Consider the following 23,756-nt stretch of genomic DNA (forward strand, 5'->3'; position numbering starts at 1 on the left):
CAAAATGAGTAGTGCCAACTCTTGTGCTTCAATTATTAGTCTCTTGCTATTTGGTGTCTCCTAGGAGCCAAGAAAACAAGTGAGAAGTTGATAAACTTTCATCTAAAGTTACAGTTACATATGTATGTACTTATATTTAAATAGATGGCCTTCTTGGCTGTGCAGAAACCCTTGAAAGGGAAATCTGTATCTATCAATTAGGTAGACTCAGAACATTTGGTGAGAGAACTGTCAGTACTGAAGTATGTTTTGCATTGGGGGCTTGATGTGCCTTCCTTGCTCTCTTAGTAAAGAGATTTAATCTGCTCTGAGCTCTGTCCTGCCATGTCTAGACCATCACTGGTAGCTACATTTCCACCTGGTAATAATATCTTGAATAATTTTATCTTCTGCTATGTTTTTTTGTGTGACTTTAGTGTCAGCATCAGTTGTTCCAGTAAAATCAATGAGTGCTCAAGTACTTTGATGTGCAGGAAGGAATTTGTTCTCTTTCTGACCTTTCCTTTCAGATAAAGAACTACTGTCTCTTCTCTCTGAAACTGTTCTTTCATGATTCAGAATTTTTTTTTTCCCAAATAAAAACTTATAATCGAACCCCCCAAAACAAAACCCTACAAAAGTCCCCAAAACTTTGAATCCTAGGACCCAGGTCTCAGTTTTCAGTAAGCTTGATATGATTGTCTGAAGCATAGGCAGTCTAGTTTCTTTTCAGTGAAGATTCTTTTAATCTCTAAAAATACTCTACATTGTGTGACACCCATTAACTATAAACTCTATGGAGTTTATAGTTGCTCTGATAAAACCAATCTGGCTTATTATCAAAAAATACAATTATAACCAACAGCTGACTGACTGACAGTCAAGATTAACACTAGTCTGACTAGGAAAGCCTCAGAATATATACTTACTAACAGGGTTCACTGCTGTCCAAATGAATGTGGTAGTGTGACCTGATTCAGATGATGTTAAAGCATCTTTAATTCAGATATCCTGGTAATTTGTCCCAGGAAGCAACTAAAAGGGAGAAGTTCTAAATAACCAGGCATAAGAGAACTCTTCTCTAGATTTTTAATTTTTTTTTAATGCAATACTACTTGGAAAGCATCATGGATATATTAAAATTAGTCTTTCAAAACTGCACTCCTACTTTTCATCTAAGAATGAAAGTTGAAGTCAGGACAGCTGCTAACTTGCAGTGGATGCTCAGCTCGAAGTTAGTAGCAGCAGCCTTGGCTGCTGGCTGACCACCCTAGTGCTTGCAAGGAAATGGTTCTAGCCAGGGCCCTTATCCCAAACTTTGTGCAAGAGGCAACATGGAACAGGTTACAGGGACTATTGATTGTTAGCAGGATGAGGAAGTTGAGCGCTTTACCATCAAATGCCAGAAAAATTGATTGAGAAGCTTACTCATCTGAAAATGAGTCAGGGAAGTTCCCGTGGGGTGTACATGCATAGTGGGGATTCCTATTGCAAAGAGCTCTCATAGCTTATATTTTCCTATTACATTTATTGTCATTTTCTGATTGTGGGATGGGAGTAAAAGGAGCATTAAGGAGCTGCTTATTTAGACATAATGAGTATATGAGTAATGTCGTACAATTGTGTTATGTTCTGATTATTTCCTTGGTTTAAAACTGTTTATTTCAATGGAATTTACCAAGGATATGAGTCGTGCCCACTCCAGCAGAAATAAATCCAGGAGAAAATCCCCATTGCTGGGGTGGCCTTTTGCCTACACCGAGGGAAGAGCGCGGTGTTTCTGAGCAGTGCTGCCCACACACAGCGGCTCTCGCTGCCCGGGGCTCTTCGCTCCGCACCGACGCGTGGACACCGCGTACTGCCCAAACTTTGAAGTTTTCGGGATGGGATGCGCTAAGGGCGGGCGAAGGAGAAGGGTCTGACTGTAGATGTGCTCTTGCTCGTCCCCGGCCCCGGGATGAGGCCGCACCTGTCCGGGGAAGGGGCAGAAAAGGGCAGCGGCCGCTGCCGCTACTTAGCGGGGGCCCGTCCCTGGGGCGGAGAGAGCACATCCAGCTCCCCGCTCGGGAAACGCAGCCACGGGAGCACCGAGCGGCAGCCCCTCCTCCCGAGGCGCTACCGCTGACAGGGGCGGTGGCGCGGGGCCGCCAGAGACACCCCCCGGTTACATAACCAGTGCCTGCGGGGGCGGCTCCGCCGGTCCCGTCCCCGCCCCGCCAAGGACAACGCGGAGCGCCCCGGCCGCGCTCCCGCTGGCACCGGCCGGGCAGCGGCTCCGCGCCGGCCCCTCCGCCTCAGCGGGCACGCGCAGGACGCATGCGCGTCCCGGGCCCGCCGGCGCGCCGGGCATGCGCGGGGGCGGCGGCTGGGCAGCGTCCGAGGGCGGGCGGGCGGCGGGAGCCGGCAGAGCCCGCGGGGCACCGGCGGCCCCGAGCCCCGCAGCCCGGCGGGGGCTCTACCGGCGGCTGAGCGGCGCCGGGGGCCCCCGGGGCGGCAGCGCCCGAGCCGGGCTGTGCCCCAGTTTGTGTCCAATCAGAGAGTGCAGCGCCTGCACCGGGCGGGCGGCAATGCGTAAACAAGCCCCGGGAACTCCTCCGCCCCCCGCGCTCCCCTCCGCGCCGCTCCCCGCGCCGCCCCGCAGCCGCCCCCGCCCGCTGACAAGTCCGGCGAGGCGCGTTCCCGCCGCTCCGCCGCCCTCCCCTCCCCCGCCCGCCCGCCCGCCCAGCCGGCGCCGCCCGCGCTGCCACACGCACCCACTCCCGCACACGCCCGCGGGTGCCCGTGGCCTCTGCAGGGGAAGGTAAGGGGCCCGCCGGGGGCCGCCGGGCAGGCGGCGGCGAGGTGCGGATGCGTGCGGGGGGGATCATGTGTCATAACAAGTTGTTGAACGTGACATTGCTCTTGAACTGCGGCAGCGGCGGACGCCGGGCCGCCGCCGAGTAACTTTCTCCTCCAGTTCGGCGCTGAGGGGGGAGCCGGCGGCGGCCGGGCAGGGCGGCGGGGCTGGGAGCGCTCGGGAGAGGCTCGGCAGAGGCTGATGCCGTTCGCGATGCTGGCGGCTTCCTGGGGAGACGGCGCGCAGCGCGGCGGGGGACGAGCGAGGGCTCCGCGTCTGGCGCCTGCTGCGGGAGCCGCTGCCGCCCCGGCGAGGATTTTTCTAGCAAGGCGCCGGGGCGGGCGGTGAGCGAGGAGCGGGTGCCGGTCCGAGCATCTCCTCTCGCGGGTAGTTATCCCCGCTGATGCTCCGTGGCGGTTTGGCTCGCTTCCGGCGTGATTAGCTCGGCTTATTATGTAAGATGTCACCGGAGGAGGAGAGGCACAAGCCCTCGGTGTGGCGGAGGGGGGAACTCACCGGTCCGCCGCGCCTTGCCCGCTCCAGGTACCGGAGCAGAGCGAGCGGCCCCGGCCCGGAGCGGCCGGGAGGGGACGGGAGCTCCCCTCCGCTCGCAGTCCGCCGCTGGAATACGGCTGCTCGTTTTACACGTGGGTTGGGTGTGTTCCCCAAACCTTGCCTTTGAGCAGAAACGCAACCTGTCCTGGTTCGTCTCCCATGTTTAATTGCTTTTATTCTCTCTCAAAGAAAAAAATAAACACGCGAGCATAAAGAAAAGTTTAAGAACTTGATTTTTTGCTTCCTTTATGTGCATGTTTAGTAGATTAATATGATCTGGAGACGATTGAATGAATCATCAGTTCCCTGAAATAAAAGCAAGTGAATCATCTCACATACACAACTGAGAGGGAGCACGGTTGGTACGGTAGATAGTGAAAGGTTGGTGTCAGTTTCTGACGCGCAATGGGATGTCAGAAGTACAGACAATGCTCAGAAACCCAGCAGTTTCCTGAGGCTGGTTTGTGAACTGTGAAAGTTTTGCACCATTCAAGTGCAGTTTTTCTGGCTCAGTGGTTAAATGGTAACCTCTTTCAGTTACCAACTTGTTACCCATTATTTTAGCCAAATAGTTAAAAGGAGGGTGTAAATGGTAAGAATTAAGTTACTGTGTTATTCAAAGTGTACTAATTTCAAGTAAAATTTAAACAATAATACCTAAAAGTAGCATCACACTATGTCCATACCCTCAAGCCAGAGACAGATCCCAGATGCTTTTAATTTGGGTTTTGTTTTGCTTAGTTTTTTTAAGCAAAAATAGTCTCTGTTGAAGTAAAAAAACCCATAAATATGTATTTTTAAAAGCTAAGCTAGTTGATTTAATAAACACGTTGGAGTTGTACCTAGATAGACTTCTGTTCCTGGTCCTCTTCCCTGTTGGTGTTTAAAATGGGATAGATCTGGATCGTATATATAGTTGTCCCTTCAACTGCAGCTTGCTTCCAAAGTGGATTTTTCATCCTCCACTGTTTTGGGACACATTCTTCTCTTCCTGTACAGAGGCAGAACTATGAATTTTACAAGATTAATTTTTCTTTTTTTTTTTCTCGGCATACCTGCCACTGTGAAGAAACAAAGTCACTGCTTCTAGTGGGGAGGTAGTGCTTCACACATCCAACCAGCTGGATTTCCAGTATGACTGTGTGAAAGTCTTTGCATGTCCTGCTAGTAAGCGATTCTGTTTTCTGTAGCATCAGGTGTCCCTTATCACACTGCCTGTGTTTTGTACCTCTCCACGTGGGAACAGAAAGGATTGCTTTGCTGTTTGTCACTGCTGGGGCAAAAGGACATGTTATCATTTTTGTTTGTCTAGAACTATGCACTGGCACCTCATAGTATTAATTAGAGGATTAGAGCAGTAAAGTGTGGGGAAATTGTATTACTTCAGGGTTCGTTGCGTGGATTTTAACATCTCCCTGTCAGAAATTCTGAAGTGTTAACCAAGCTTAGACTGCACGTGACAGTGAAAGCACTGTAATAGAGAATCTCTTAGGTATGCTGGGAGGTCAGGTTAAAAAACAGGAAAAATACTGGTTTAGTTGTGCATTTCATTCAACAATCAAATAGCATTCATCCTTATTTATTTAATTTCCTTAAAAAGAGGATAAATACATAGTGTGTGGGGCATTCTATGTGCCCAGAACTCAGCTGAAAGCAGTAAAGGAGATAATACTGAAAGTGGACTTACCACTCTGCTCTAGCTGGTTTTCCCTGCTCTATGAACACTCTAGGATTTAAAGTGGAAATGAAAAACTCTAGGTTTCACTTCTAAGCCTGCAGAATATGCAAAATAAAGTTAGATAAAAATGTATTGGTTTAAAGTTGCTCCTGTGCAGCTCCCTTTTTAGGACTGATAAGCAAGTTACTGTGGAATGCACAGAAGAACTTAGAGAAAAGTGGAGGGCAGTGCAGATAAAAGTGAAGTGTCTGAACTTTGTGTCTTGATTTTTGCCAAGTTGGGGATACATAGGAATTGTTCTTATCATGACCTTTTGAAAGAATGGTGCCAACAGCATCTTTATATGTTCTTCCAGCTATCTGAATTAGAACATCCCAGTGAGGAAAAAAAAATCACCCAAAAGGTTAGTTCCTTTTTGTAGTTTTGGCTGTAAAGACGCTTTTTAAACAAGTATCATAGTCCCAGGCAGAGTTTTGATCATTTCCCGTAGAAAGACATACTGCTGGTGTTGAAAAGGGGAATCCTTTCTTCAACTGTTGGAAACTTTGCACCAAGTACACCTTAGCTTGGGGTTGTTTGTTCCCCAAATCCTCAGTTTAAAAAAATTTGTTCCAGTTGTCTGGGAAAAAGTTTTTTTCTATTATTAGACTAAATATTTGAAAGATAAAGAAACAAAGTTGATTCTGTATCAGTGTTGTAGCTATATCTTTTGAGTGATGGTGGGTAGTGCCTTAAACATTTCTTACAATGAAGCTTATTTTCCTGATTATTGTGGTTTTATCTTTAAACTTTTCCAGTAGATGTAGTGCCATGAAAAATAACAGCTTGACAGGGTTTGAGACTGAAGCCTGTAATGAGCAGAGCAGGTATAGCACTGGCAGCCAGTTCCATCAGGCTGTGACAAGTCAGTGTCTGTCTCAATGTGTGTCCATGGGAAATATAAGTGTTGCTGTCCTTATCTGGATTACTGCTTATAAACCAGAAATTGTTCACTGTCAGGTGGGGGCCACTTCTGGAATGAAAGTGTTACTTGAGCACTATGGTCTCAATAGCTGTCACTATTAGTTCTTACTTGTGAAACAAATAATTTTGACTGGTTACCTAAACTGAAACAATGTATTCAATTATTAATAGTGAAATTCATGCATATGTCAGTAGCTTTCCTAACAGCTAACCAAACTGTTCATTTACTGCTGTGCATTGGTCATTTTTTTTCCTGTAATAGAATAATTTTGTTTGCCATTGGTTTATGTATGTTTTGAGATTTGAAAGGAATTAAGAAAGTAGCCTGCTGATTTGCCATAATATTCCTATTTTCATGAAAGATCTAACCAGGAAAAGACAAGTAAACTTACTTTCTCAGAAGAGATCAAAGATGAGAATAACAGTTATTGGGAGGATCTTCACTTCCTTGAGATTCTGTTGTGTCAGTGGCTGGTGCATCACAGAGAGCTCCAAGTTGCTGCAGTCTGTAGTGGTCCAAGAACTGCCTTCCCACACCGAGTCTTCACTGGCACTTGAGTTGCTGCTCATTGTTTTAGAGAGGGCACAGTGGAGATGGAGCAATGAGTGCTGGAGAACAGGTATCCACACTGCAAACAGGGAATGCCTTTCCTGGCTCCTTTGCTCAGCTTCAGCATAGGTTCTTCCACAAGGAGGAAAACCACTTTGTGTTCCACGGCAATTCTTATCAGAAAGAACCCTTCCCACACACAACATACCAGTGGAGATGTAGCAAGAATAGCAGTGAGACCTAAATGGTGAGCAGTGATATTCTCCTGATTCATGGCTGTGATTGTCATTACATGCATGATATTGATGGCAGTGTTACAGAATTACTTTCTGTGAGCTGAATCTGTGAGTACAATCTGATAGCAGCAGGGAGAGCCCCAGTTTGTAATTGCTGTAAAATCCCTCACATCCAGTTTGTTATTCCCATCTTTCAAACTCCACCCTACACTTGTTTTGCTCACCTGTTGTGGCAGCTTAGTTTTTGAAATACAAGCTCTTGGGGAACCTCCTGTAATTCAGTCTGACATTTTGCATTGTGTTACATCTATTAAAGTCTTTGTATATAAACAAACTACCTTAAAGTAAGGAAATCCACATTTTAAGTATTCTGGAGATAGATTTCAGTGCTGGTTACCACTAATCAGATCAGACAGAGAGAGATATTCTCTCTGCCACAAAAAAAGTAGTAGATCTTGAGATAAAAGTCTTGAAAGATTCTTAGAGAAGTGTCACCACTGATTAAAGCAAATGTGATTATATTTATTTCCTTCCTTAAGAAGAAGAATGGAATATGTAAGAAACCAGACTCTTGATTAATTTCATCATGAAAACACAGTTCTTTCAGATGATCTCTTAAATAGCCAATATGTGTATTGAATGAAGTTAAAGATGTTTCTTTCTTTCATGGTTTTATAAAATTGTTGTTTACTTTTTTGAAGAATCATCAGTACTAGCGGCAGAGACAAAAGATCCTTTATATGATATAAATGATATTTTGAGTAAGTATTCTTGGTTGATTCTGGCTGTAGAATTTCCCTGCATACAAAGTGATTTTGAAGAGCTGCTTAATCAAACCAATATTTTTCAGCTTTCCATCTTAACTCTTTTGATATATCATAGATAAAGTAAATTTTAATGCTTTCATCCCAAATACATATTTACTAAAAGTACAAATGGGGTTTTTTGTGTGGATAGTGATCAGAGATAGGAAATAGATTTACTTGAAATTATGTATTCAGTGACAGTTGGTGCTTTACACAGGCTAGTGTTTAAAATCTTCTCTTGATGTGTAACTCTTATGTATTTATTGCTGAAAATTTAAAATGTAAGTTTACGTGGGATTAATCTCCAATTCAAAATTACCATTAATTTCAGAGAAGCTCTTTCAGTTTATTTATTGTGAAGCTGGGTGAAACCAGTGAGACTTGTAACAAAGGAGCTTTACTTTAACATCTGGCTTCTCCAGGTGTAGCAGCTTTAGGTACATCCACTGGTACAATAGGGAAAACCACACAAACTGTTGGGGATGCAAACTCTTCTTCAGGTTTTGAGCAATAGCAGCAAACAATAAACCAGGGCTGCAGTTCCAGAAGACATCTACAGCCACTGCTTAGAACAAGGGAAGTGCTGCTGCTATGGCTTATGCTCTCTGAGCCCTGGCAGTCATTAAACCCCCAAATAAATTAGGTTTAACTAAACCACCAAGAAACTAGAAAGAAGTTTTCTGCTGCTCTAGATTATTAAATGGACTTACAGATCGATCAACAAGCTCCAAAATGGTGCTCCCCTTCTTTTTGGTTGGTTAGATCAGCTCTGCTGTTCATCTAACCATAAGTTTAGGCCAAATTTGGAACAGTTGCCCTAAGTTTGTTTCAGTTATGGCAATGAAATAGCTCATTGGATGAAAAGTGTGGTTATCACCTACATAAAAAAGGGGACATTAGTATGGTTAGAAATTCTGAGGTAGTGCTCTGTCCTGGGCAGAAAGAAAATGGATCATTCCCACCAGAACACTGAAGGCCTTAGCTGGAGTGTCACAACACACTAAAGACAGTATCTCCAGTTAAGTCTATTATTTTTGATATCCAGAAGATCTGTGAACCCTCATTTCCACATTTGACTTGGTGATCAGGACTAAGAAGTGGGGGTTTCATTCTGGCACTGGAAGTCTTTGCTAATATGTGTGTAACATTGAGAGAATAGCATAAATAGAACAGCATACATGAAGAAAACAGTTCTCTAATATTTACTGAGGGTAATCTCTTGTCTTCCTTTCTTGGATGCTTGCTAGGCTCTTCACTGGCAGTGTGTTTGTGTCACATGGACAAGAGCTGCTGGAGCAAGTTTGGTGTTTTGTGTTTCTGGACTATGAGATACAAACTCTGCATCTGACTTCTTTCTTGGCAGAAGAGAACCCTCCCAACTCCTCCCATCCAGCTGTTTTACACCTAGATTTCTCAAGCATGTCTGATAAATAAAGAACATTTGCAAACATCTGCCAAACATTGGACTTTTGGATTTATAGCTTCCATCTTTTGGAGTGGGTGGGTAATATGAGAGAACACTGACAGGTAATATGCTGACTGAAATTTTTTACAAGGGATGATAGCTACTTACCATGTAATTTCTACTGGATGTTTTCAATGGAAGTGTCTTGACTCTCATGAATCAAAGGAAGAATCCATAAAAACACAAATAATTTGAAACATTAGCTTTAGCTGATGGAAACTGTTGTAACTCTAGCTTCAGTTTATCCACTTGACTTTATGCCAGTACTGAATATGCCTGCAGACAGAGTAACCACAAGTACTCCTTGTACTTACTTTAGTTAAGTCACCATAGACCTTGCCTTGAATTGCTTATAAAATTGTCAGTTATTAAATAATTCCAAGAACAAGATTAGGGAGTAGTGGTCATTTTGCCGAGTGTAAAAATGGTTTTGGTAACCTTTTCATTAAGCCAGGACCTCAAATTTGATTTAATTATTGCCCTTGTATTATAAATGTATTTTTTCCTGTTCTTGTGAAAATAGAAGTGTTTGATCTAAGTATAAGCCTTTGAAAAAAATAATCTATGTTTAAAAATGTTCTTAGGTGAGGCTGGTGGGAGTTTGCCCATGACATTTTCCAAAGACAGTATCTGTAGCCAAGTCATTGAGTAGAACTTTCCCTTTCTTTGTTCTTCCTTGAACAGCAGAGAGAACAAGCAAAGAACCTCTCTTCACTTCAGTGCTTTCTGGCTTGGTATTGATTCTGTTTATTCACAAAGGTGAAGTCTGTTTGACAGGTGCAGAAGTCAAACTGCTGACAGCTTAGACTGCATGGAGCCATAGTATCTCAGCAGAGAATTCCTGTATTTTGGGAATGATTAAGTATAAAAATTAAACTGTTCTAATATAGCTAAAGGGCCAAAATGTTAGGACATTTCTTATTTTAGGTTGTTGGTGTGACTGTAATTTATCCATTGTAGTGCTCCTCACTTTGTTCTTAAAAGGCTTTCTCCTCAGCACTCCCTTATCACCTGCAGGCGAGTGTAGAATGGGCACAAGAGGAATGTTGCAGGAAGACAAAGGATAGTCAGCTCAGGGAAGTGAATACTGCCTTGGAGTATCTGCCTGTCTTGGATACTAAATTACTATTTTTTGCCGGGTAGGTAATATAGGTCAGGGGTTCACAGATGGCCTTTCATTTTTAACAGATGTGAGACACATGCAGCCAAATTTGCCCTTGTTTTGACATCACCAGTACAATCAAAATTGTGTGAAACAAAGCTATTTACTCAGTCCTGAGTGTCCTGATAAGCTGAACCTTTGAACATCAGGTGTATGGAAATAAAGAGTACATGAGACAGTTTGGACTTAGACTTCTCTGTCTCCCTTTTCTGTATCTGTAAATTATGGCTCACAGAGTTGTCTTGTTGAATAGGTTGTGGAGAATATTCTTTTATTACTATTTGGGGAGCACTACTGAAATACTGGAGGAGTGAGTGAGTATAACTGTGTGTGATATCAAACACCTGGGAGTACAATACTAAAAAAGGGTGTAACTGTCTTTTATACCATTTTTTTTGGTAGTAAATATAATATTAAAACCAATGCTGTAGTTCACATATGTGCAAAGGCGCAGATTTTTTTTCTTTGCAATTCTTTTGAAGTCTGTAATTTTTACTGAAGTTATAATGATCTCAGCAGGGCCCATTTAGGTATGGAATTCTGTTGAGTTTGGCCTCATGGATATATATAAGAGATTGGTTTTGTCTAAAGGTTGAGTATTTAAACAAAGGAATATAATGGACAAATTGAGTTCGGGGAGAGACATTAGTCATTCAGGTATATTTTTCCATAACATGCTTGGGTGTGCTGCTTGGAAGTACAAAGGTGCTCTTTTAGTTCTTAAAGGAATTATGCATTGAGGTGCATCTGTGTAATTTTTAAACATATGTAAGCTCCTGCTGCCCGAGCTTGAAGAAACTGAGAAGATATCTGCTTATGATTAGTGTAATATAAAAACAGAGTATATTAGCTGTGGCTCAGTGCCATGGTAACACCATTAGGTTTTACCCTGAACAGAATCCTGACTAGAATATGGTTTCTAGTCAGCTTCCAACACAGACATATCTTACTGCTAGTAGAACCATCTTGCAACTTTTCTTGTCTTTAAAACAAACAAGATTAATTAAAAATACTTCATTAAAGAAAGTGGTTTTTAGGAAGCTATGGTAGTGATCCTGTGGAAGAGTTCTGAATGTGGAATTTGCATGAAGAAAGGCAGAGTTTAGGGAAGAACTAGTGTAAGTTTAGGACAATAGAAAGAAGCCCACAATACTTGAACCTGGACAATGCAGAGCCTTGTCTTATGCATCAGTGAATGTGATGTTATTGCTTATTGGAGTAGGTGAAATTTATATTGTTCACTTCAATAAACCCTCACATTCCTTGAAAGTTGCAATTGACACTTAAGTGTTGATTCCTGTACTTTGCTACCAGTAAGAAAAGCATAAACATTGCTGAGCATCCTGTATTGAGTGAAGCCTCAGAAGTTTGTTTTGCAGGAGCTCTTTGTAGGTTAGAGTAGATCTGACAGCTCAGTGTGGTGTTGCTGTAAGAGTGGTAGAACATTGGCATTAATGATTGTGATCATTCATTCAGATACTGGACAGTGGTGTTGCATAAAGTGTTACATTGCATCTCACAAGATAATTGAACTGCTGAACTATAATCACTTCTTTCTGACCACCTTTTTTTCTAAGTGTGCACAGGTTTTAAATAGTGACTAGAAAACCTGATGTTCCATTGTTGTTCATTTTATCATGGTACTGTGAGCAATATTCCCTTGGAAGTCACCAGCTCTGCAGGCTTCAGTCTCTGGACCTACACCAAATACAAGGAAAGCAGTGATTCCATTTAAGTTAAACAGGGCATGGAAATCCAACTGCTGACTGTGCTGCTCTTGTCCTATGTACCAAAATTAATCACTGTAATATGACCAGGAACTTCAGAACTTTTTTGAGTGACACTAACACAGGAAAAAGCCTTTGAAAATAATCTCTTTTACAACTTGTGCTTTTATTTGCTCAGAATATATGTGCAGGAGGAGATGTTTAGGCTGTATTCCTTCTCTAGAGGAAAGGCAGTAGATCAGATCTTTGCAGTACCTTCATAGTTAGGATGTCCCTGCAGGAGTGAACTGCATTGCAATTACCTGCACCAGACATTACTGGACTTATTAAGAGTCTTCTTTGGAGTTGTATTCCTGTAAGCAAGTAGATGCTGAATATTTTCATTGGAGGGGGGGAAAGGGGAGTGGGGCTGGAGTTGCTGTCTATGTAAGCATATGCTTACATCATTTGTTTCTTGGGTCTCATGCTTGTGCTTTTCTCTGCAACACTTCTGAGTTAGCAAGGCTTCCTATTCAGAGCTGTGTTTTTTCATTGTCTTTTTTTCTTTTCTTTGCATGTTCCTTCTTGTTTCACAAACACAAGGAACTGATCAAAATCCAAGTAGAAGATAAATTTTGGAATAAGAAGAAACCTGTGTATGCTGAAAAGAAATCACAGAAGGATTGTTGAGAAGAATCTAGAGTTCAAGTTCTGGTATGAAATTCTAAATATTCTTCTTGGAATTCAGGTCACTATCTGCCCTGCAAGACAAACCCTGCTTAGCATAGATTATAGCATGTAAAATAGTTCATTGAGCTAGCAAAGATCACTTTTTACTAGAAAAACTATGTTTCAATGGGTTCTCACTAGCATAGCTCCTGCTCTGTTGTACATGGTATCCACTAAGATATGTTTCATCCTTTAACCAAATGAAGTATCTTCTATGTAAGAAAACTTTTTTTATATGGAAACTAGCCAAAAAGTCAGATCAACTTTCTAGTGCTAGATTTTTTGCCACTATTGAAAATGTTTTGAGTATGATTTTATTTTCTTCCTTAAGATGTAGGAAGGAAAACCATTTCTAAATACTACTTGAGATGCATTCTCCAGTCTCTACAATATAAAATCAAAAGACAATTCATTTTTTTAACACTGAAAATGTTGAAATATTGCACACATTTAAAGCTGTATCATTATTCACCTAGAAAATACCTTGGTCTATTTCTGCCTCTGTTTTCACTGAAGGCACTAGCAAGCATTCCTGCTAATTTAAGGGCCCACAATTTTAATCCCTTATACTTATTGCAGAAGTTCTAAATTTAAATCTGTGAATTTGCACAAAGCAAGAAAAAGGGTCTTTCATTTAAAATCAGATGGTTAAAACCCAATAAATTTTATTTAAATTTAGAAAACCTTAATTGCTCTTTTTTCACTTCCACTAAAATTACATAATTTTTTTACCTTTAATTATTTCCAGAATTGTGCTATGTAAAGACTCATCAGACTAAAAGTTTAGTGAGTGGAATCAGTCACCTAATCCCAGAGAAATGGCTTGATTATTTTTAATCTTATGTAGATGAACTTTCTGGTACAATTTCAAAATGTTTGTCTTTGAAATTGCAAGACAGAAGACTGGAAGGTCTCTGTGTACGTTTTCCAGGCCTATGTCCAAGGTGTCCTTGCATAAAAACACCTGTTCAGTACCCACTGCACTGCAATTCAAGCCAGGATCTCACTGTTTCTAAGTGCCAACTTCACCTGGTGTAGAGTGCTGCTACCAGAAGTTTGTTAGTTTTGTGTTCATTGCAGCCAGAAAAAAGAACAGGGAGCAGGGAGAGGAGAAACTCATGAAAAAATTAGTTTAACAAGATGCCACAGACCCTTGAGTAATGAGCAGTTCTTCGGTAGAATTGAAATGGAAACATAATGTGGGACTTTCCTTACAATAATGTAATCATGATTTCTGTACAACAGACATTTGATTCAAATGTTAGAGTCAGCTTAATTATGAATCAAAAAAGCATCATAAAGGAGGTGGAAGCAAAACAATGAAAATGGGGAAGGCTAAGCTTTCATGTCCTTCCACACTTAAAACTGCAGAAATAAGTCTGCAGTGTTCAGCTGTTCATGAGGGAAACAGCAGAAAATATCACAAGGGAGTAATTCTAAAATTGATATATTCCATATAAATGTAATTAAGCTCCCTGACATCAGACGAGTTCAAATAGAAGTCTTATACACTTCCAAGTGCATATTCCAGAGCTAAGATCTAAGATAATAAAATAGAAGAATAGGAAAAATAGCAAAGAGAAATCACTATGTAGAAACTATTTGTAGGTTCTGTTTACAGAGTGCCTCATTCATCCCTCACAAAGCACAGACTTCTAAAGGAGTTTTGAAGGGTCATGGTATAATCAGCTGCCAGTGTCAAGGGGACACAAAAGAATGAAGGTAGTCTTAGATGAATGGGCAAGGGGAATATCAAACAGTTGTTGAATTAAATTGATTCAGTGGTTTTTAATGCTGTGATCATCACTCATTCTGAACTTGATTCTGGCAATTACACATCAAGAAGGATGCAGAAATCTTGAAAGTTCTATAGAGAAAACCTAAAAAAAAAATAGAGTTCTTGGCATACATGCTTTATCATGGATGACTGGGGGCACAGCTTAGTAAAAGTAAAGCTAAGGTGGCACTTCCAGAGAGTAATTAAGCCATCTCTTGATATTATCTTTCATGAACTAAATGGAAACATTTGAGATAAGGTAAGTCCTGTTCAAAACCAGGTTATTCAGTCTAGCTGATTAAAAGAAAATCAAATTACTGTATATTAGCAAATGAGGTAATAAAAACCAGAGTAATTCAGACTACTATTAAGTATTTTTAAATTTTTTTAACATTTGAAACCAGTGACGATTTTTGTAGATCACTCTTTACAATGGAAAATTAAGAAGGATGCTTTAATCAAAATAATCTGTTGAACTACAGGAGAAAATATTTTTAGTGCAACTCAGATTAGATAATTGGCCTTTTTTTACTTGATAATTATTACAGTAAAGGTTCTGCAGTCTTTGCTGTAACTTTTGGAAGTTTAATTGCACACAGTCCTGGCAGAGAGTTCTTCGCACAATTACCTGAAATTCTCCAGAATTCAGATTGCTATTTCAGAAAAAGCAGAACAGAGACATCTATAACAAAAAGACAGCAGGATGACATTAATCAGGTGAGACATTTTCAAAGTACAACACATCTAGTGTGGTTTGTCAGCACTTTATAAAGGCATGATAGGGTCCCTTGTAAAATACCTGACTACCTAAGTTCTAAATGGTCTTTTATGTTCTTTTTCGATGAGTAGTATTCAAAAAGTATGTGCAAAGTAAAGCAACAGCTGGTCTGCAAAAGATAGCCCTGGGATACAAGAGAGAGCTGTGTACTGTATTTGCATAACATGTTGGTCTCAAAGTAGGTTAGACATCTGCTTAGCCATGAAGTTTTCTGTAAAAATACTGTTCCTTGTTTGTTCGGTATTAAATCCTTCTCCATTTATATTTTTATGTTATTTAAAAATAAACCTCGAAAAGATGTGTTGTTTTAACCATTAATAAAAACAAACCAGCTAAGGTGCAGAATGGTCCAAGATCAGCATTCCAGAATTCTTTCAGAAAGAAGAAAATCAGACTCGATTGAATGGCTCATATTTATTTTTAAAATGTTAGAGGAAATAAATATTGTGTGGAATTGTATGCCCAGCTTCCCTAAAGTAACACAGGGGTGTATGTTGTGTAAATAAAACTAGCATATTCTTAGGAGCCATAAGAAGTCAGGATTCCTATCTTTAAGGCTCCTTCTCTTCATTGTGGCAATTTTTTTCAGACCACTGACACAAAAGAAATATTTTGTTATGATCAATAAATATCCCTGTTAATAACCACATTCTTTAAGCCATCTTTTTACAATATTTCAGTGGTATGCAAGATAGAGCTTTACTTCAGATGTGCAGTAATCTTTAAGCCCCTTTAGGAGATTCTCAGTGTGCTCCAAGAAGTAGATTAAACTAGTTCTTCACTATTCATAATATTTTTCATATGTGACAGTAATGCAGTGTTTATTTTAAGAGTCAAAAGCCACAGGTTCAAATCCCCTAAAGTCAGTAGGGAAAATTGCTTGCAATGACTTCTAACTTAGATTCTACATTGGATTTCTATTTTACCCATAAAATTTATGAATGAAAATTTAATGCAAAGTGTTTTTTATTTTTGATGTAATACAGCATTTTAGTGCTCAGTGAGAGGACATTAAGAATATTCAGTAATACAAATGGTACCTTTCTATGAATTGCAGTAAAAGCAACAAGTATTTAGTGGGATGACACCCAAAAATACTATCATTTGTATCTAGTATATTCCCAGTCTTAAAAATATTTAATAACTTGATATAAATATCTGAGATTATGCCATAAATCTGTATGGCTTCTTGTAAAGTATTTATTACCATAGAAATGAAACATCTTCCTGCAATGTAAACAATGTCCCTAACATCTGTCACAATCTTTTCACACATCCTCTCCCCTGGGTGAGAAGCATGTGCAGTTCATAGCTGTGTTTTGGTAGAATTTTTGTGTTTAGTTTGGGGCAAGTCCATTGGCAGCATTTATGTTGACAACTCATAATCAATGTATAGCATTACACAAAATTATTCTCATTATGCTAATTGACCTATAGGCAAACTAGAAACTGAGCTAGATGCTGCCTAGGTAAGGACTTCATCCGGCACCCAGCCCACTCCTGCATTCTTTGCATCCCTCAGAGATGTTGCTCATGTCATGCCATGCCCATCTGCATCTGGCCATGGAGAAATGGGACAGCCTATATCTGCTTGTAACACAAATACAGGCTTAGTCACAAGTGTGCATAAACACCCAGTACCTACTCATACATCACCAGGCAGCACAACAGAAAGGTGGGAAATCATTCCTTTTGTTTATTATGTTGTTTTTGTGGATTAAGTGGGCAGCTAAGCACCACAAATTGTTCACTCACTCACCCCAAGCCCCTGTGAGATGAGGGAAGAGAAAAAATAAGAGGTAAAAAAAAAAAGTTTTAAAGTTTATAAAGTGAAGGATAGATGAAAGATGAGAGGAAGGAAAGAAAGCAAGTGGGGCAAAAAGTTACTGTCCACATCCTGCAAGAGGACTGATGAACATTCAGCTCCAAGGAAATGACAGCTAACATCCCTAAGGCCCCTGTTTTTCCTTATCATGACTGAGTGTGGTGTTACATGGCATGAAATATCTCCCTGCTCAGTTCAGATCATCTGGTTGTATCCTCTCCCGCACCTTCGCTGTGGCGGGAGTGAGAAAGAGACAAGGGCTGTGTGCTGACCAAGCACTGCCCAGCAATAGGCTGAACCTTACTGTGCTGTCAGCTCTGTTTTGGGCAGGTAACTAAAAGACCATATGAGCTGCTGGGAAGAAAGTTAATTCTGTCCTAGCCAGGCCCATGCAGTTATTTAGCAGGAGGACTTAAGAAGCATTTGAGACTTAAGCTCTAAGAAGCCATAGAGACCATCTGAATAACAAAACATTTTTCAGGAAGGAGGAACACAGTATTTTATAGATAACCTTAGTGCTTTTGAACACATTTCATAGGTCACATGGTGTGGGAGATGAATATTTCTAACTCGGACTGAGAAGGAAATCTGCACAAAAAGATATTCAAGGTACGTATTTGTGTATCCCATTGAAGTTGCTCAAGAGTTGAAAAATAAGAATTTATGTTTGTCTTGGACAAAAGTTTGTATTTAGGTCAGCAGGTACTCTGTTTCATTCCTCTCACTGCAGAAAACAGACTACTTATACAGTTGTGTGCATTACATAATCCTCATCTTTCTCTGCTAGAGTATCAATTTTCCTGTGCAGGAGCCTTTTGGATGTTTTGACTGAATATCTTATGTTTGTGCCTACTCCTGTCTAACACAATGCATTCCTTTTTTAGAGAAATGAGATCTGAAATATCATATTTGGCATTAGTCTGGTGGAACTGAATTTTTTGCTGGAATCTACTGAGTTTTGCAGGTTTACTCTGAGCGCTGTTTTGGGAATAGAGAGAAAAAAGAGTACTGTTATTTTTGTTGACACAGAGTCCATAGGGATGTAAGCAGTCTAGTGTTCCTCATGTGAGTAGTTTTCTTTACATAACAATGTTTGAATATTGTGTGAAAACTTTATTCTTTATTCTTTCTTGACCTCTGCTCACATGCTCGTGAAGTGAGTCCCTGACTCCATGGTGAAGTAGAGAGTTTGCTTGAGAGCTTATGAAGTATTGGAAGTACTTTAGACAGAATAGAAGATACTTACAGTGTCTAACCATCCTGGGCTTGGGAAGTCTGAGGAAGGGACTAGAAAAAGAACACAAATTTGGCAGTCTCAAATGAGCAATTTCTGCTTGTGCAGTGATCACAACCTAAACAAACATAACAAAACACCTCTGGGACTATAATGGCATTTTTGTGGCTTTAGGACTGAGAAGTGCAGCAGAGCAGTAGACCAGAGGACCACTTTGATTCTGAATAGTCCGCAGGCTTCCAGCACACTTGTGTTAGACAATGCACTGGAATTTTCTCACATAAGAATCACAGGAGTTAGAAGGAGTGACATTTTGTTCTCCCAGTTATCAATGCACTGAGGGCACTGGTGGTATCCTTTATTTGATATCTTCACCCCTGGTTATTGGGAGATTGTGGTACTTGTGTGTGTGTGGAATGGGAATAGTTTACAAGCACGTTTCTAACCACACTGCAAACACTGCAATGATGGAGATATTATATTTAAACCTCACTGTAGAGTGAATTTGTAACATAGTATTCTTCTATTTCCAAGCAAAAATTCTTTCAGTTAATTACAAACATAAAACGAGACAGTATTTCTGTTTCAGTGATTATTAATATTAACTGCTGCTTTGTAAATGAGCATAACTGTGCATTTTTATTTCCTTTTTAGTAAGTCATTTATAGCTGTAAAACACTATATCAGCTCTAGATGTGTATTAACAAACAATCTCTTCATCACAGCCGAGGTAAAAGTACATTTAAATACATCATAGAGACATAAAAATAACTTGTTTCAGGAAGTAATGATGGTATTGTGTGGGATTAGGCTGTGTAAACAGCAATATTCATGTTCATGAGATGTTTGTTAATATGAAAAAGATGAGTTGATGGGTCTGAATCTTAGCCATCTCAAGTGATCATTTGCTCTTGCTTAAAACCAAATTCAAAAATGCAATTAAAATAAAAGTTCTGTTTCAGTTGCAAGCGTATAAAATTTTGTATCTATAAATACACTATATAAGGCATGAAGTTCTGAAGAATCCAGCTTTTTATCTTCAAATATTGCATCTTGCAAAATGTTCTACTTGCCTCCATATGCTGAAAATTTGAGACTTAACTCTTAATTTTTTACCAATCCTGTTCTAAAACTATCTGCCAATATCTAGACTATTTTCAGGAGCTGGTATCAATAGCAGTATGAGCCAAAATGTAGGCTAAATGTTCATAGGCTATTTTTGTAGGCCATTTTTTTAAAATAAAATATCTCACCTCAGAGATTAGCTGTCTGGTTTACATGCATGTCAAATTAACATTCAGATGAAGACTAATGTTGTGATTAACACATTGTATTGCAATTTGGGAGTTGGAGGTTTAATTCCTAGACAGTCATGTCTTCCTGTGTTGCTGACATCAAAAATTATTAGGAAACAGCTAGAAATATTTTAGTCTTTATGTAAAACAGGCTCAGTAATGCATCCTTTCCTTAACACAGTTTATATTGTAGACTTTTTAGAGCAGATGGACTCTCAAAAGGGTATGTTTCCACTGCAGCTGAAGGTATTAGCTAAATGGATATATTTGGATATATTTGCCCTAAATGTAATCTAGCCAGTTTTGTTAAATACCAATAAAAATACTGTCAGGTGTTTCAGTAAATGGGACCCAGCTTGCCCTGGAGCTTGTGTGACTAGATGATGCTGATATGTCTGCTCACTTCTGTTATTAATGGGGTTAGCTAGTTCAAAGAATGGATCTGCTTTTCCCTTTCAAAAAACAAATTATTTTCTTTCTTACAGCTTTTGTCTTACTCCTTTACTAAATACTGCAGTCAACCTTTAGATTTTCTTCTGATTTATTTTCTTGTAGAGGCAAGAATTTTACATCCTCTGTCTTCCCTTGGCCCTCTCTGCCCCAAAATACACAGGCTCTTCCTTTGTGCACAGAAGACCAAAAGACACACACCTCTGTGGCTGTTTTGCTCAACAGAGCTCTTTTACTGGGCAGTGCTAGCTGACAGTTGCCCCAGAATCCCCAAGGTGTATGATTTCCTTGGTGCTTTTAGAAAAGCAGAAAACAGACCTAATTAAAGCTTGAGTCCATGGAGTTGTGCCCAGATTTCCCTAGAGCTGGATTGTGATAATATATAGCCTGGACCCTAAATTTGGCTACCCTCATTCTCATCCTGAGCCACACTCTACAGAGAGCCCATTTCCAGCCTGAATTACCCACTTCTGGAATGGCAGTCTCCTCTAGGACAGTTGGGTTTTAGGTGTTCTAAAGTCAAGTAGTGACCTGAATATAAAACTTAGTTGATTGGGTAGAATTCTGTACTGTGAAAGGACATCTTCTGCAATTTGAGATTATAGAGTTTTCCTCTTCAAGAAGAATTTAGACTGCTAAATAACATCTCTACCCCAAAGCTATACTATTTTGAAAACACAATTATTTCTCAGGAAGAGAATTTGTTCATCAGATTTTGAGTTAAAATTTAGTGCCTCTAAGAAATGGAGCAACCCACAGAAGCAGGGGAATGCAGAAGGGACATGAGAAATAGAAAAAACTTGAATGAAGGGAAAAAAGGGGGAAGTTGGGCCATGCAAAGCAGCCATTCACCCAGTTTAACAGGACTGTGTATTTTGCTGTTATGCACTATTCCAGGAAGCTTACTATAAGCTTACTATAATGGTAGTTTTGTCCTTAAATTAGTAGCTTTTTCATAATTGAAATTTTTAGACATGTCATGGAGCAAATGGGAATGGACACAAAGCTGCAGTGCAATCTGATACCAATCTTACTGATCTTTAGGAGAACCCAGTGGGTTTTGTTTAGCTGACATTATGATGCTCAGCACGGTGGATCCCAATGGGTGATGTAGACAAGGAGGTGACAGAGGCAGTGCAGGCTTGGGTGTGTCCCAGGTAACCCCAGGTCTCAGGAGAGACCAAAGTCATGGTGTGAGACCAGAGCCCATGGCATTCACCTCTGATACAGCTCAGACTCAGCTGGGGGGACTTACACCTTATACACTTTCTGTTTGCAGGTAGCCTAAAACTGCATGAAATGAACATATTCCTGACCTGTTGAGTAATTCTGATTAGTATTTCACAGCAGCCCTGAATCACTGAGCTTGGAAAGGATCTCTGGAGCTCCTCTATTCCATGTCCCCTACTGAAAGTGGGATCAACAGATGAGATTGCTCATGACCTTACCCAGTTTGGTTTTTAAAGTTTTCAGTTATGGAGGCTCCACTTACCTTTACTGTTTCCCACAGTTACAAGTTTAATTCTTTGGCCACTAAGTGCCACTTAAATTGGCTCCTGTGTACATCAGTGACAGTGGTTTGGAAAATAACACCATTGAGAGGTCATGTTCATAGCAAGGATGTTTGCTCTAACAAACATAGTAAAATGGACTTTGTACTGAGTAAAAATTGTATGTAAAGATTTGGACAGGTGTTCCTAAAATCCAGACAAACTATGGAGTTATTTTTCCATCTTTAAAAAAGCGACTGGATGCAATCTATCTTCAACAAACCAGTACACTTTCCATTTCTCTTTGTTAAGGCTGTCTTTGTTAGGTGGTTTTGTTAGCACCACATTAATTGCACCAAAAGCATTACTTTTCAGGAGTATTTTTGAGTCTCTCTACTGAAATTCATTAGCATTTCCTTATTGACTGAGGGACATTAACATAAAATAGGATTATAAGAAACCAGTTTTAGTACCTCATCTTAAGTTTTCAGCTGTTCTTGAGTTTTTTGTACTATTAACTGATATATAAAGAAAACGGCAGGGTAAAAGTACAAATGGTTCACTGGTACAAATGTTAAGAGAAACAAATGCAATGAAGAAAATTGTACAATAGATTTTAAATATATCAGGTAAAACTGTGAATTGCTATTCTATGTTTGAAATTCTGTTTTAGACATATTTTGTAACAATGGTTTCTGTCAGGAATTTGGTAAGTTGATGCATAATGGAAGACACAGCCCTCAAATACATATTTTAGTTCCTGACTGATAGAGGGTTATGATGGCACCACTGTTTCTGACAAGTTTAAAAGACACAGGATAAAACATTAGACAGAATTCCATATTTCTCAGCAGGAAAAATGTAAATCTCCTTAATTTTATTCCTACTGAGCTGTGACAACTGAGGTCTTGTATTTAACTGTGAATTATTAAATAGACAGCATGATGATGATAGGAGCAGACTATGTGTTACATGTATCAACAAGTTCTCATAAGCCAAAATCCTTGTCAAAATTTCATATTCCCATCTATGCATTTGTGATAAAGGGAAATAATTTTAAGAGTATTATGCCTTTTCCTCTTAAAAGCTTCCCAAGGATATTAGATTAGGGAATGGAGTGAGATTTGCCATATAAATTGATAGGTAAAACCTCTAGCTTCATGCCTCTAGAACCTAAAGTTATTAGAGCACTGAAGAAAATAGTCACATCTAAAAAAACTCAGTAAAATGCATACAGATTGTAGTAATGTAGAAAGGTTAGAAATTGGATATCTTTAGCATAGTTTGTCATTTGCTTTGGAAAACCATTCTTGAAATGTATTTAACATTTATGGGAGCTCAGTTCATTACAAAATGTGAAAAATTTTGCAAGTAAAAATGTTTGGGGTATGTTTGTGCTTTTTCAAGTGTGTTGATACAGTGAAAAGTCAGCTGGTAATCTGAAGAGGAGCTGTTATATCTGTGATAAATCTCTTCGTGTTTGACAGTCACTGTAGAATTTGGAACTCTTGCAACACAGATTAGAAATAGCAGTGAGGTATGGAACAAAAGTAAAGAATGATGCATTCTCTCTGCTGACTTACACACCTTTTTACAATATAAGGAGGTGACTGTTACATATATCTGTACATTCCTGCATGAATTTCCAGATTAAAGCTTGATGAAAACTGATAGTCACAATTTTAATAAGCACTGTAGGCTTGCATGGACTCTGGGCATGCATAGTGAAGCAAGATAGTAATGTTTACACAATCCAGGCCTAAAGATATAACATAGAGTTAACCTGCCATGTAAGTATAGATATCCCTGCAGGGGAGTTTAGTGATTTTAGTAAGATTGTGATTCTTTGTGAGGAGGAAATTAAGATCTGTTTCTCTGTATACAAAACAGGATTCTTAATACAATGATCCAATTTGTACATTTGTTAGATGTTTTCATTAAGTGCTATTATATATTTAAGGACCAAAACAGGTATTATTTTGTTGTATTCAAGCATCTTGATTTCTAGAAGGGCTTTTCCTGTAATGGTATGCATTTCAGACTCAAAAGCATGTAATGTCCTGAAGTATTAGCTACATTTCTCACCAACATTTTCTTCCTTCAGAATTTTGTAGCCAAGTGTCCACAATCATGCCTAGTTGATGAGACTGGGCAAGTTCAAAATGTGAGAATGAGCTACATGATCTCATTAGCACTGCACTAAATCCAGACTTCCAAGTACTGCAAGGGGAAGTTCAAGATG

At 39.8% G+C, this 23,756-nt stretch overlaps 1 protein-coding gene across 4 annotated transcripts in view; it reads left to right on the plus strand.

Annotated features, from left to right (window-relative positions):
* Window positions 1–2,378: 2,378 nt before the first annotated feature.
* The window catches only part of PCGF5 (polycomb group ring finger 5), a 65,302-nt gene continuing 43,924 nt past the window's right edge, over window positions 2,379–23,756 (plus strand). The window contains exons 1-3 of one of the 4 annotated variants that reach the window (XM_071439106.1): window positions 2,379–2,779; window positions 12,540–12,650; window positions 17,584–17,654. The gene's annotated coding sequence lies outside the window, so the exon portion shown is untranslated. The remainder of the gene's footprint in view (window positions 2,780–12,539; window positions 12,651–17,583; window positions 17,655–23,756) is intronic. The other 3 variants (XM_071439112.1, XM_071439109.1, XM_071439111.1) reach the window with 3 other exon arrangements.

Source organism: Agelaius tricolor, unplaced genomic scaffold, assembly GCF_023055355.1.
Source record: "Agelaius tricolor isolate 1412-34295 unplaced genomic scaffold, bAgeTri1.0.p SCAF_13, whole genome shotgun sequence".
NCBI classification, from domain to species: Eukaryota; Metazoa; Chordata; class Aves; order Passeriformes; family Icteridae; genus Agelaius; species Agelaius tricolor.